Source organism: Pogona vitticeps, chromosome 14 (assembly GCF_051106095.1).
Source record: "Pogona vitticeps strain Pit_001003342236 chromosome 14, PviZW2.1, whole genome shotgun sequence".
Classification (NCBI taxonomy): domain Eukaryota; kingdom Metazoa; phylum Chordata; class Lepidosauria; order Squamata; family Agamidae; genus Pogona; species Pogona vitticeps.
The window spans coordinates 6,154,040-6,168,711 of NC_135796.1; the positions used below are offsets into that span (position 1 = coordinate 6,154,040).

A 14,672-nucleotide genomic window follows, 5' to 3' on the forward strand; every position below is an offset into this window, starting at 1 on the left:
CCCACACACCTAGGCATAAGAGAGCAAACAAGCAAAACCCCGCAGTGAAGAACAAATACAGGCAAGCATAGAAGGAAAGTCCCAATGACCAAAACTAGCAGAATGTGGGGCGGTTTCTCTCACTTGTTGCCTTTTCCTCTTAAAGAAGGCAGGTATGCAAACCAAAGAGGGGAAAATTCCCCAATGAAATCATCAGCAAGGGGGTGGGAATAATAATAAAATAGGAGGCACACAAGTACAGGCTGTTGTCTAGCAGCAGCAGCAAAATTAATTCAAAGAAATGGAAAAGATGCCCTCAAAATAATTCATTAAAAAGGACAAAAAAAGAGGAAAGGATCCAAGATGGGAGACACAGGTGGTCAGTAAAAGCAAGATGGCGCCCACCCACACCACCGTGGCACAGTGGTTAAATCGCTGTACTGCAGCTAAAACTGTGCTCACGACCTGGGGTTCAAATCCCAGGTAGCCGGCTCAAGGTTGACTCAGCCTTCTGTCCTTCTGAGGTTGGTAAAATGAGTAGCCAGCTCGCTGGGGGGGGGGGGGGGGCAATGTGTAGCCTGCACAATTAAATTGTAAACCGCCCAGAGAGTGCTTGAAGCGCTATGGGGCGGTTATATAAGCAGCACGCTTTGCTTTTTTTTTAAGGAACATGGGGAGCAATGGGGAATGCTAATCACTGAGTTCCAACCAATCCAGACCCCTAGCATGGCTTCAGATACCCAAGATCCAGACGACGTGGCAATCTATGTCCTACAAGGGGGGGATGTTTTATTTTAATGTTTTATTATTTTATTTTAATGTTTTATGTTTTATTTTATTTTAATGTTTTATGTTTTTATTTTAATGTTTTATTTTAATAGTTTTTCATTTTTGCTGTTGCTGTCTTTTCTATGTTGTTTGTATGTTTTGGAAGCTTAGAAAATTTTTTATTATTGTTATTAAAAAAAATTCTCACGCCTTCTGGATATTCTCATTGGAGGCTGACAGCAGCCCTTGTGACGTTATTTGCTCCAGTCCTCTTGAAAAGGCACACAAAGTTCAGTTATTGTTATTATTTTTTTGCTTAGAAATCTGCAAACAGTCAGTATCTGGATGGGTATTTCTAGTGTGTTAGTTTTTGCTTTTTTTTCATATGTCCACCCAGGCTTCGATGTAAAACAAAACAAAAGATGTTCCTGCTGCCTTCCATGACATCATAGCAACTCACCCAATCCTAGGAATTCATTCATTCAAACCCCAGACAGCAGATTTGTTTTAAAATATTTTTTTTAAGCTGAAACAATTATATGTTTGCATATAGCTACCTCATCTGTTATTTCCTAAGTTCAAAGATGCCTTGGGCGATTTATGGGAGCCCAGTGTGATTATTATTTCCCTGATTACTATATTTTTTTTAAAAAAGAGAACACGGTGGGGAGGAAACTTCCTTCTGCGGCACTCTTCCCTTCACTATTATAAGAAAGCAGCTCTCCATGTGCGGAACAGCTGTTCAAAGCTGAATCTCAGCCATCAAAACTCCCGTCTCCAACAAACAAATAAATGTACTTGCAGGACTGGAGGAAAGGGTGTAAAATAAACACAGAGAACAAGCTGCTGCATTTTCTTTTAGCATTACAGCTGCTTCGGAAGATAAACAACAAGTAAATGTCACAAAACATCAATACTGGAGAAATTAACCTGACAAAAGCAGCATCCTCCCCACCTCCACCCCTCCCTTGTCCGCTCCCTCCAACCTCAACCAGTTTTGCATTTTGGAGTCCCCCCCCCCCCCAATCTAATGACTTTATTTTTCAATTAATTCTTTGACAGACTGCCAGGACTAGTTGTACTTCTGCTCCTGTACTTTTATGGATGTCGAGCGAGGCAGAAAGGGGGGGGGTTAGAAAAGTGACAAGAACCCCCTCCTGCCTGGAAAGGAAACCACAAACCAGCAACAGGTTGGCAGAGCTTTGCTACGGAGTCAGAAACGTACACTAAAATCTGAGAGAGGGGCTGTTGTCTCCCGGTTGGGATTTGGGCATCACTGGGCACATTTTTTGTCTTTCTCTCTCATTTTTTAAAGACAGCTCAGTGCTTCAGGCATCCGACTTCAATCCGGCTTCAGAGACTGTGAGTTCGATTCCCCACTTGAGAAGCACTGAACTTGATGATGCAGAGGTGCCCCTTCCACCTCTGCTTCCACTATGATTATTATTACAGTGGTGCCTCGCTAGACAGTTACCCCGCATGACAGTTTTTTCGTTAGACATTGGTTTTTTGCGATCGCTATACCGATTCGCAAAACAGTGATTCCTATGGGGGAATTTCGCTGGACAATGTTTGGTCCCTGCTTCGCAAACCGATTTTCACTAGACAAAGATTTTGACAGCTTCCTCTGCGCTCGCAAAACAGGTATTTTTGGGACCTAAGCTTCGCAAGGCAGCGATTTAAACAGCTGATCAGTGATTCGCACAGCGGCTTTCCTATGGCCGATCTTCGCTAGACAACGACGATTCTTCCCCATTGGAACGCATCAAACAGGTTTCAATGCGTTCCAATGGGGAAATGCTTTTCGTTAGACAATGATTTTGCTAAACAGCAATTTCAGTGGAACGGATTATCATCGTCTAGCGAGGCACCACTGTATTATTATTAGCATTATATACTAACCAGTACACTTCTTGGGGGGGGGGAAGAGGCATTTCTGTGACCAGGACTTAGGAATGAAGTCTGCACTTTTCCAGTGGAACCATATGAAATCCTACTAAGACTTTTTTTAAAAAAGTGATAATTTGGCAACACTTTCTCCCTGATGCCCCTTGGGGGGATTTTTCTGAGATTACCGAGAAAATCTGTATTAACCAAGTTCGCTGTTGCAGAAGTGCTCCAGCTGGCAGTATAGCCTTCTCTGCTGTGGCCCCGTCTTTGAATCATTTGCTGCCAAAGAAAGGTAGCTCCTAGCCGTGGCCACGTGGCTTTTGTGGCTGGGGGTAAAGGAAATGAAATGGTTTGCGGCTTCAGTGCTTGAGTGAAGCCTCTTCTCTCAGTCCATTTTGGTTCCTCCCCAGATCCATCCTTCTACTTTGTGGTGACAAAAACTGAGTAGAAGCTTTGGGCATGGGGGAAAAAAATTGGCTCAGCTTTATTAAATAGCATCCAAAAACAGTCACAGGAAGGTCACAGCTTGGTGATCAAAGGACTGGGCATAAATACTTGATACAGGATATCTGTGCCCGGACTGTCTTCTTGGATGATTTTTTAAAAAAAATAATAATTAGGATTTTAAATCTTATTCATTCATTCATTCATTCATTCATTCACTCATTCATTCATTCATTCATTCTATTTGTACCCTAGCTATCTGATCAATACGAGATAGTTGCGCTGAAAATTGAGTAGCTCTCCCCTGAGTTATCCGTCCAGCAGGTAAAAACCAAGCTGAAAGCTATTGTGAAGGTACTTTTATGTTTTCTTTCTGTGGGGATTTTTACTGGGAAAATGTCACAGGAGAAAAGGGTAAACAAAATGTAAAGGCATCCATGCAGGTAAAAATACTCTCCTGTCCCAGCACTGCAAGCCTGATTCAAATTCAGCAATGCCCACCACCATTTTTTACATTCATAATATTAATTTCAAGAAATCCTAATTATAGATCTCCACCACCTAAGTTCCGGCTGAGAGCAGCTCCTCCTTTTCAACTTTCAGGTTACAGAGGTGCCCCACTAGACGCTTACCCCGCATGACGTCAAAATCGCTTGACGATGACATTTTTGGAACGATGGTTCCAATGGTTTTTTTTTCGCATTACGTTGATTAGGAGCCTGCTTCGCGAACCGATTGTTCGCAAAATGATGTTTTTTCCGGCTCCGCAAAATGGCTTCCCTCTGCAAAATGGCTTCCCTCCCTTCTCCAAATGGCTGCTTTCCAGATGGAAGCTTCACATTACAGCGAATTAGAACAGCTGATCGGTGGTTCTCTATGGGCAATCTTCGTTGGACGATGAGGTATTTCCCCCACTGGAACGCATTGACTGGTTTTCAATGCATTCCAATGGGGATTTTTTTACCCTGCTTGATGACGATTCCGCTTTACAGCGATTTTGCTGGAACGGATTATCGTCAAGCGGGGCACCACTGTACTCTGGAGCAAAGAGAATGGGTTGTGGTTCTGCACAGTGAGTCAGAGGGAAGCCCTAATTCTCTTCCCTTGAATACAACAGACAAAAGCAAAAATAGTCACCTCATTGCAAGGTTGTGGCTCACTTTTAGCAGTATAGTGGTAGTGCTGGTGGATGCTATCCCCTCCGATAATGCCCAACTGGGAGTTAGAATAAAAGAGACTGACATTTAGAGGGAGGGGGTAAAAGCCTGGTGCCTGTGGAAAGCTGGCAATCTGCACAACACCATGCACTCCATAAAGATCAACTGGAAGCATTCATGAGCTATGGCGGCATTGTGGCTAGGAGGCTGGGATATGAGCCCTGGGTTGAACATCACCTCTGCAACGAACTTACCATACGATATTAAGCAAGTTCTTCTCTCTCTCTCTCTCTCTTCCTCAGCTCCTCTCTCTAGGGCTTTCCTATCCCCCATCTCTAGTATAGGATTAACAATACCGACCTAATTTGCAGGCACATAATTGTACATATGAATGTTTGAAGAAGCACTCTTTTTTCCCTTCAGCTGCAACAGACCATGAGAGACCTGAAACAGGGTTACACCAAAGTGCAGCACACAATTTGCAGACCGGCTACTCCTGGCGTGGCTCAATAACCAGTCGGCTATATGGCAACCTGCGTCTGATGTCTTTGAAAAGTTTGGACTGGGAGGTAGCTGTAGTTAACGCCAATCAATCCGGTAATAGCTAATAGTTTCCCTCTCTACGATTTTCCTCCCCCTACAGACACACTCACACACCTTTTTCCAATTATGGTTGTGTCAGTGTTAGTTATGGAATCTGTCAGAAGACAACAGTTTAGAGTGACGTGTTCTGTCAGCTATGTAACCAGACGGTTAATCAGTAATGAAACTAGTTAGCCAGTTAAGCTCTGTAATGTAACAAGTTAACATTTCGGATGGTACAATGTTTGTTGTTATAGAAGAACTATAAGTAAATGGAAACATTTTATTCTTTCTCATTACCCATGTTTCTGAAAGAATGTATTGAGACAGTAAGTGCCAGTTGAGATAGATCTACTGAGGGAGAATTGTAGCTCAATCTAGGTTCCTGACTGAATTATTTTATCTGCTGAGTAATTAGTAGGAATGTTTATTTTTGCCCCTAAGATAACCTTGGCCAGGATCATTGCTTAGAAACATTAGGTCTCCCCCCCAATTACAGCTCTCAGACCCTCCCAGCCAGTTGGCTAAGGAATTTTGGGAGATGTAGCCCAGCAAGCTAGCACAAGCACAGGCCAATATGGGAGGAAACTCCACCAGCCATTTCCAGTCTTTTTTCCCAAGATGCTGGTTTTCCTGCTGCAAGCAGTGATGGGGAGGTAGCAGTCTTGTGTGTTTATGCATGTTGAGATGACATGTGTATATAGGGGAAATGTATGTAGCCTACGTGTGCACAGGTGTCTCCATTTGCTTCTTGCTCCCTCCGCCAATACCAGAGTCAGCCCACAAAGGGATAGGGGAACAAACAGAAAGGGTCCAGAAGTTATCTTGACCATTTGTGACAGCCTCAGGGTCTGAGTTAAAGTAACATCCCAAGATGGAGGCAGCAAAATCAGCTTCAGGGAATAGGTTTCCCCTCAGGCAATGCAGGATCCCACCCTCTCTGTGAGCAAAGGGACCTCCACAAACTGCTTGGGAGTGACACTTCTAACTGGCTGGGCTTCTGGCACCAGGAAAAACTCAGACTAGCAGGAAAAGTCGGGGACAGAAGGAATACTACAAGGTTTCACGTTTAGTTGCGATTTCTTCTTAACATGAGGTGGACAGGTTAGGCAATGAGGGTGCTATCATTAGGCAGAAAGGGAACATCCGAAAGTGCCACCCTGCTCAAACAAATCTCTGTAGTCCCCAGAATTAAAATATAAAGTCCTGAGGAATCCCTATCTCAGTTAGCAGGGAGGGAGCAGTGGATGAAAAAGTCCAATATGTCTCCCCTTTAACTATCTTGTTGTCTCCAGGCACACGTTGGTGCTGAAAAGTCTTCAACTGGCAACCTGGCTCCCTTCTGTGCATGGAACAAGAGACGCCGCCCTGCTGCCTTATGTACCAGACCATCCCGCCTTATGGCTAGAGAAAGGGGAGTAGGGTTTTATTTTTTTTTTTGGAGCATGGGTTTCTCCTGGCCTAATTGCAAAACTTGTGGATACTTCTGAGAGTCCAAATCTTCTGGAGGTATTGTGTGGCCTATTTGTTTAAGACACATGCAAGATAGCCGTTGACACGAGGAAACCCCACAAGAAGGTGCAAAATTCCTCTTGGGATTACTTTCGGCTGATTCCACTGCAAACTGATGTTCCATGTCATTCTTTGGGTATTAAGCTTTAAAAATGAATCTATGAACACCTCCTCATATCTGGTCCATGCCTTAAGCACTGAGCTAAGAAACATATAACACGCACACATGCTCGATTACCTCCATCAGAATTGGATGAAACAGTTCTGGCCCCAAACACCCCTCACAACTTTTTGGTGCTGGCACACAAAACAGAGATCCGGCCACTTTCCAAGCTTCCCATGTGAAACGCATCCACTCCGTCCGAGATGCGCTCGCCTCCCCCCCCAATCACACGCCATCCCAGCCACGGCGCCACAGCCGCCTGGGCTGAACATTTCCCTTCTGTCAGTTTAATTCTTTGATCGATGGGGAAGAGCAGGAAGCGCGGCCCGGCGCAGCTGGCCTCCCAAGTTACCCCTGGCAGGAGATCGCTGGCCCTGCTGGTGACGGCTGAGTGAAATGTTTGTGGAGCGCACAGAACACAAGTCAATAGTAATTTAGCTGGATTGGGAGCAAGTACCTCCAGTGCACGAATTGCCGCTCCCGAGAGGGGAGAAGTGTGCGCCGGATTATTACTGACTCGCTCGGAAATATTTCCAAAACAACCTTGTAAGATGGAGGAAGGGGGGGGAGAGGAAGCGGAGGGGAGCGAGCGGACAGTCTTGAACGCTGAGGACTGCAATGGACTGGCTGCTTTATGATGGAAAGGCTTCAGAAGCAGCACGCCAGCGTGGAGCCTGCAAACTTGGGGGAGCAGGTTTTGGCCTGCTGGGGAAGAAGGCACTTCTCAGCTTGGGAGCAGACAATGCAAGCTTCACCAGAAGCCTTGCTGGGGAAATTGAAAACCTTCCCCAAACCTAATCTCTCCCCCTCCTCCCGTGTCTTCCTTCTAGGGCGAAGAAAGTGAAGTAAGAGGTAAAGGCAAGACCACCAAGGGCAGGAAATTGATGGCCCTCCACACGTCTGGGACTATGGCAACCACATCTCCTTTAGCACTGCCTGGATCTTCTCTGAGTGAGGTCTGAGAGACCCACCATTCCCTATCCTTGCAGGACCACCTGTCCACCCACAAGTGCCCACTGTGGGTGGTGGAGCAAAAGGTGAAGCGGCCACTGATGGGCAGAAGGGGCTATGCACGCATATATATGCCACCCCAAGACATACATGCCGGCAGAGCTGGTGAGCAATCACTCAGCAAACATAGACACAGAAGGCAGCATTTACACATAAACTAATTTCACCCCCCCCCCCAACACACCCCACTCGTTCACCCCATGGCCCAACCCTCAGTGCCTGGATTTAAAGCTGGGCCATTTCCTTATTCACCATTCTCCCTCGTTTTCTGTCTTCTTCCAGTTCTTTCATACATACTGGGTCCTGCCCCTTCAACTCTGGCAAGGAAGGAGGCGGAGGATGTTGTGGCGATGGGTTCCACCCCCCCCGGCCCTGAATGATCCAGCTGGATTCAAAGACTTGCCTCTGCTGTTGCCACTGTATCTGTGCTTGTTCCCACAAGCCTGTCGCACCACCCATGTACAGAGAATTAGAAGTACAGGGAAATGCTTCATACTGAATCAGGTGAGGGCTGCCTTGGCATTTAATGAGGAAATACTACAACTCCTACGATTTGTATTCTCTGCCTGGTGGGGCTAATGAGGATGGAAGCCCATCTACAGTTCCCCATCCCTGGTCTATTCTCACTGGGTCTTCCCCAGCCTTGCATGGCACAGATAAGATCTCCTACCTGGAGATGCCGAAGGCTGGACCGGGGTCCTTCTGTCTGCCAAGCAGGTGCTCTAGCCCTCAACAAAGAGAAGGGGAAATGGCACAGTTCGGACTAATACCGCGTTTCTGAACTACAGTCACCATCCCTTTAAAAAAAACAGAATTGTGAACTGATGCCACAAGACTCCACTTTTATATATCCGGCCATCACGGAGCTTGTGAAACCCCAGAACAGGAGCCCCGAATGGAAAAGGGGCTTTAGCCCTCTTCATCCGGGGGAGTTTCTCATCCATTTGCAGATCCAGAGTCCCTTCAGCCAGAGGAAAGAAGACAACGGATCCGTGGGTGGGTGTGCCCACACTCGCGCAGGGCGAAGAAGGGTGGGCGAGACACAGGGAGACGAGTGCAAGTGAGAACTAGGGCACAGCAAATGGGGAATCTGAGAAACAGGACTAGGAAAAGTTTGAAACACTCTGGTTTGTATTTGGGGTTGTTTTCTCCACCCCTTCATTTTGTAAATAACAGGAAATACATTTATCTCTCTTTAAAAAAAAAAAAAACTAACTGCATAGACATTGGTTGTTTCTCAATGTCCCCTGTCAGTCAGCGAGGTGGCCGTAGGCCCTACGTTATGGAGAGCAGTCTTCTCCCTGATGTGTATCCAAAGGACGCTCCTCTATTTGTCGGGCTACCCAGTCTAATCCAGTCTTATTAATTTTTTTGTTTTAAAACCCAAGGAAGGGAGAGCAGGAGCGAAGCCATTCCTGAAACCTGCCCATCCACCATCCACAGTCTCTGAATCGCAAATAGGGTAAGCGCACAGGCCATCTGGCTGCTGACTTACTAAGAAGGGCGAGTGTATTTCTGCTTAAATCAGAGAAATACACCTTACACCTATCAATTTCCCTCACGGGACCCAAAAAGATGTCCTTTCTTATCTCCTTTTTGATGTGAAGGAAAACAGTCGTCTATGGGAGGCTCACTTGCAGGACCTGGAGGCAACTGTGTCATTTTGAGTTCTCCAGCAACTAAGAGGCAGGCAATACCTTGCGTGATATGGCCCTAAGCTGAGCACTAACTTTCATTAGCACACCTACTTGAGGGAGGGGCATTTTGTGGTACTCAAGGAGTTGGCGCTGGTCTACGTAAGGGAGGCAGAAGGAATTGTCTGCTCCATACTAAAGGCAGACTGTGCCTCTGGAACTCCTGGAACGAGGTATAAGGTTAAACTGACTTCAGTGCATGCTGATTCAGTTAGCATTCCCTTTCTTTGAATGCACTGCAAAGGCTAAGTGGGGTATGACTGTATTGAGACAGACCTCCCTCCAATACTGAAGTTGATACACAGGCATCCTAACCAGCATAGGTTACTGCCAAGTTTTAAAAAAATGTTCAACTTGGCAGCTGTCGTCAAGTCTTGTGGCAGTGAGTTCCACAGTTTAACTCAATGCTGTGTGAACAGTTCTTCCCTTTTTAGCTGTCCCAAATCGTTCCCCCTTTCGGTTTCAGTGGGCTGACTACATGTAGGCCTCCTTCAGTCTTGAAAGACTAGGGTAGTGTGCTCTGAATAGAGGACTTGGAACAGCATCTAGTGCGGCTGAGGAGACCAATTCGAGAGTGACCGTCCCTTCCACGGGAGCTACACGAGATTCCAATAATACAACAAAGGGACAAAAGATCTCATCTTGCTTATGGGTATCTCTGGAAACAAAATGGAAGGCAGCACGGCATGCAGTGACTAGGAGCCAGAAGATATGGGTTCAAGCCCCTGTTTGGCCATGAAGCTCATTGACCGTGGGCCAATTCCAATCTTTTGGCCCTGTTGACCTGACAGGGCCACTGCAAGGATAAAATAATGAGGAGGGAAACCATAGACATTGCCTTGAGCTTGTTGAAAGAAAACCAGAATATATATATGTGATTGACGATGCAGAAGGTAACAGCGATGGTGACCATGCCGGACATGGGTCCCATCCAGGACGACTCTCCTGGCCCTCTGCACATGGCCTGCAAGGGCTCTGCGGAAGAGCAGGCGCTACTAAGCTGTGCATCCCCCTCTCGCGTCACCTGCTTCGGGGAGACAAATTGTCAGCCTTGAGGACGAGCCATCCGGCTCTGGCCTCTTGAGCCGACAAGAGTCGGCCAAGCCGTGGTGCCTTCGGGGAGCGAGGGGCGGGTGGCCAGATGCAGCAGAGGCTGCAGCTCAGCTCAATGTTCCAAGGTGAGTGGATCCGCGCGCCGTGCGGAGCGGCGTGTGCGCCACAAAAGGAGCGGAGGGAGGGGCGTGGGAGGAAAGCAAAGCCGAGCGTGTAGCCAAATAGAAAACCCATTTCCGACGACCCCGAGAGGACGGCAAACAAAGATTGTCGGAGCAGATACCTCGGGCACTATTATGCTCCGTCCAATGAGTTCCCAGGCGCCGCGGCCAGGAAATCGGACTGAAAGCTTCTCTCGGCTGCAGGCCTGCTGTTTTGAAATGCCCTCTGGATGAATAGCACACAGCCAGCGGGCTCACTCTCTCGACCCTCCCTCTCTCTCCGGCTTTTCTGTCTGCTTCTTCTGTGCTGCCTCCCCTCGCCCAATACACCTGGAAGAATCTCCCCTTTGCCTGCTTGAAAGGCGGGGACCCCACACGGGTCTCTCTCCCCCCACCCCTGGTCCCCCCCCCATGTGGCACGACGGAGAGAGAGGGAGAAGAAACAAAACACATACGCTCAAGTCTCTGCAAACATGTAAAAACCTCTCCGGAAAGTGGAGTCGTCTCTCTCCTGCGTCTCACCTTCTCTTTTATACACTGCCAATTTTAGAAATGCATTTAGCACACCGCAACCGGCGAGCTCCCTTTTCGGCCGCTGTTGTCACAGGCGTGCATGCTGCTCTCATGAATAGAGCCGGCCCGAGGTATTTTGCCACTAGAATCAAGACCCCAAACAATGCCCCCCCTCCCACCTTGACTAGTCAAATACTTCAAAAAGAGTTTCTGAAACCTTCGAACAACAGGCCCGGGCTTCACTGATCTTCCCTCCCCAGTTTACACCTTCCTTTTGCAGGCGGCCGCAATCTTTGCATGCTTACTTGGAATTAAGCCTACAGAAATCAAAGTACTGCACTTTGAGTGGCTAACACATACATTTGGGCAGCGATGGCAAACCAATGGCACGCGTGCCACAGCTGGCATGCGGAGCCCTTTCTGCCGGTACGCGAGCCATAAGTCGCCGGATCGCTACTCCCTCCCCCCGCGCAGCCAAACCTGCGAATGCGGCTGCAGTCCCGGTGCTGGTACTTTAGTAGGTGGATCCGGACCAGCCGATTTTTGTTTTCCAGTTTGGGCATGCGAGCCCAAAAAGGTTCGCCACCACCGTATTAGGGGATGTGTTAAGCAGCCTCCTGCAAAAGCAAGCCTTCCAGGTATTTAGAAGTATAGATCCCATTAGCCTTTGGCAGCAAGACCAATGGGGAGGGGCAAAGGGAACACACACCAGGTCAGATGTCCATGACTGATGCAGGTCCTCTTAAGCATGGGCACAACTCATGAAGGCATAGCAGCCACAGTACTGTAACAACAGGTTTCTTATTCATTCTGCATCAAGACTGAATTTTCATCTTATTCTTTGTTGTGCCTTTTTGTCTGAGTAGATTATGTATCTCTATACTGCTATATCCAGGGTTGCAATCACACATTTGTGTTTTTTTGCACTGAGGAAGGGTAACAAGACAGATTTTTTGGACTTTGCAGGTTCTGCTGAAGATGCAAAACGGGTCAGATGGACCAGTGTATATGAAACATTCAGGATCAGGAAGCCTCAGAGCAACTCCTCAGCCTACAAATGGATGATCTGTATCAGAGCAAGGTCCCCAGAACTGTAGGCACCCAGGGAAGGAACACGGACACCCTGGACACAAGAATGGGGAAAGTACGCAACCCTGGGGGAAGGAACAGAGCCGGCGATCGCTCCAGGAGCCACAGAATGCCGGCAGAGGGTGCCTGCGGCCTGGGGCTTCTTCGGCCCCAAACAGCCCATAAAAACAACCAGGTGGCTTTGAGCCTGACCCACTTGGGACTGCAGTTAGGGGTGGGATTTCAAGGACTCTCAGTCCCATCCTTCAGCAGGATCCCCACAAAGGCCAACTCGTGTCCATACGCAGCGTGGTCAGCAATAGGGAATTTTTGTGAATCCTCGATTCAGAGGAGGGCCCTTTGCTAAGCATCTGAAGGAGTGGCACAGCAACAGCAAGGCGATATGAGGGCTTCTCTACCTCCTGATGGTTTGCGAACTCCCCAGCTTTCAGCCTTGGGAAGTCTTGCTGATTTATGGGGCCGGGAGTCCTTGAATTCCAAAAATCCCACTCCTAGCCACAATTTCTGATCAATTCCCTCCTTCATCTGATTGGGGGGTGGTGGTGGTGGGTTCAAGTGTACACTATTTGAGTTATGAGTTCTACTACAGCGGAAACAGATGGCGTGTCAGCGGTTTCCTAGAGGTCCACGGCTGGAGGGGAGAACCGGGCCAAAGAAAGCTCATTGATCCACTTCTTATTCCCTAGAGTACATGGAGAACAAGAGTCTTACACTAATATTTGCCAACGAATACATTTGCTCTTGTCAATGCTCATCAATAGCTGCAAGGAACAGCAGTTTCTGTCTCTGGCCATGTCAATGGCGGGGCCCTGATTCCTAAAGATTACGAGCGCTTAGGGAAGCACTCCCTCCTTCCATGAGGACAAATGCACAACTCCACAAGAGAGCAGCTTGGCGCAAAGAAAATCATGCGCTTACGAATCTCAGAGTCCCCTTTAGGCAGCAGTGGGGAAAAGGGACGCATGCAACATTAGTCCATGATGGGCAAGAAGAGATTAGATTTTCAGCACTACAAATAATATAATTCCTTCTCAGATTCTATCTACCTTACAAACACTATTTTGTTGTTAGAAGCTGACAAGACAGAACTGACTTATAGCAATCCTAAAAGGGATTTCAAGGAAGAGAGAAATCATATAGAATCATAGAATAGTGAAGTTGGGAGGGCCCTACAAGGCCATCAAGTCCAATCCACTGCTCAAGGCAGGAATACAATCAAAGCATATCTACAGGTGAAGATATAAGTTTTTCTTGAATGCCTCCAGTGTTGGAGCACTCACCAACTCCCAAGGTAAATGGTTCCACTGTCGTACTATTCTAACAGTTAGGAAGTTTTTTCTGATATTCAACTGAAATCTGACTTCCTTTAACTTGAGCCCATTGTTGCATGTCCTGCACTCTCAGATGATCGAAAACAGATTGTCCCTCCTCTGCCTTTTTAAATCTTTGAAAAGTGTTATCATACCACCCCTCAATCTTCTTTTCTCAAGGCTAAACATGCCCAATTCTTTCAGCCTTTCCTCCTAAGGCTTGGTTTCCAGTCCCCTGATCATCCTTGTTGACCTTCCTCTGCACTTGTTCCAATTTGTTAGCTTCCTTCTTGAAGTGTGGTGTCCAGAACTGGACACAAGACTCAAGGCCCTCACTTAACCAGTGCTGAATAGAGGGGGACTAGCACTTAGCGGGATTTGGAAATTATACTTCTATTAATGGAGCCTAAAATAGCATTGATATTTTTTGTAGCCACAACACACTGTTGGCTCATATTCAGCTTGTGATCTACGACAATTCCAAGATCCTTCTCGCTTGTAGTCTTGCTGAGCCAGGTATTTCCCATCTTGTAACTGTGCAATTGGTTTCTTTTTCCAAGGTGCCGGACTTTGCACTTCTCCCTGTTGAATTTCATTCTGTTGCTTTCAGCCCAGTGCTCCATCCTATCAAGGTCATTTTGAATGTTGTTTCTGTCTTCTAGAGTATTAGCTATTCCAACCAATTTGGTATCATCTGCAAATCTGACAAGCATTTCGTACACTCCCTCATCCAAGTCATTAATAAAAAGATTGAAGAGCACCAGGACTAGGATTGAGCCTTGGGGTACCCCACTAGTTACCTCCTCCCAGTTGAAGAAGGATCCATTAATCATCACCCTCTGGGTACGATTCTATAGCCAATTGTGTATCCACTTGACACTTGGATCTATCCAAAGCTTTGCTGAAGTCAAGATATACTATGTCTACAGCATTCCCTCTGTCTATCAAGGAGGTAATCTGACCAAAAAATGAGATCAAATTAGTTTGGCAGGATTTGTTCTTGACAAATCCGTGTTGGCTTCCAGTTATTACTGCAGTGTTTTCTAGGTGCTTGCACGATGACCACTTTTCGGTCTGTTCCAGAATTTTGCCTGGGATTGATGTCAGGCTGACTGGCCTGTAGATCCCAGGTTCCTTTTTTTTTGGCCCATTTTTCTTCCAGTAAGTTTAGTAAAGAGTGTTTTTACCAGTTCCACATCCCAGTGAATTTCCACAGTTGAGTGAGAATTTGAACTCAGGCCTCCTGAGTCCTAGTCTGTTATTTAATTCACTACACCACACTAAACACCTAAATGTGATGCACCTGGGAGAAACCACCAAGTGGAAGCCAGCTCCACCTCAGCTCC

General features: G+C 46.9%; 1 protein-coding gene and 1 long non-coding RNA gene across 2 annotated transcripts in view; one reads left to right on the forward strand and one right to left on the reverse strand.

Moving 5' to 3' along the window:
• Positions 1-14,672, forward strand: part of LOC144584742 (uncharacterized) — a 351,778-nt gene that overhangs the window by 241,275 nt on the left and 95,831 nt on the right. The window lies entirely within an intron of this gene.
• The window catches only part of RBM19 (RNA binding motif protein 19), a 108,614-nt gene that overhangs the window by 18,236 nt on the left and 75,706 nt on the right, over positions 1-14,672 (reverse strand). The window lies entirely within an intron of this gene.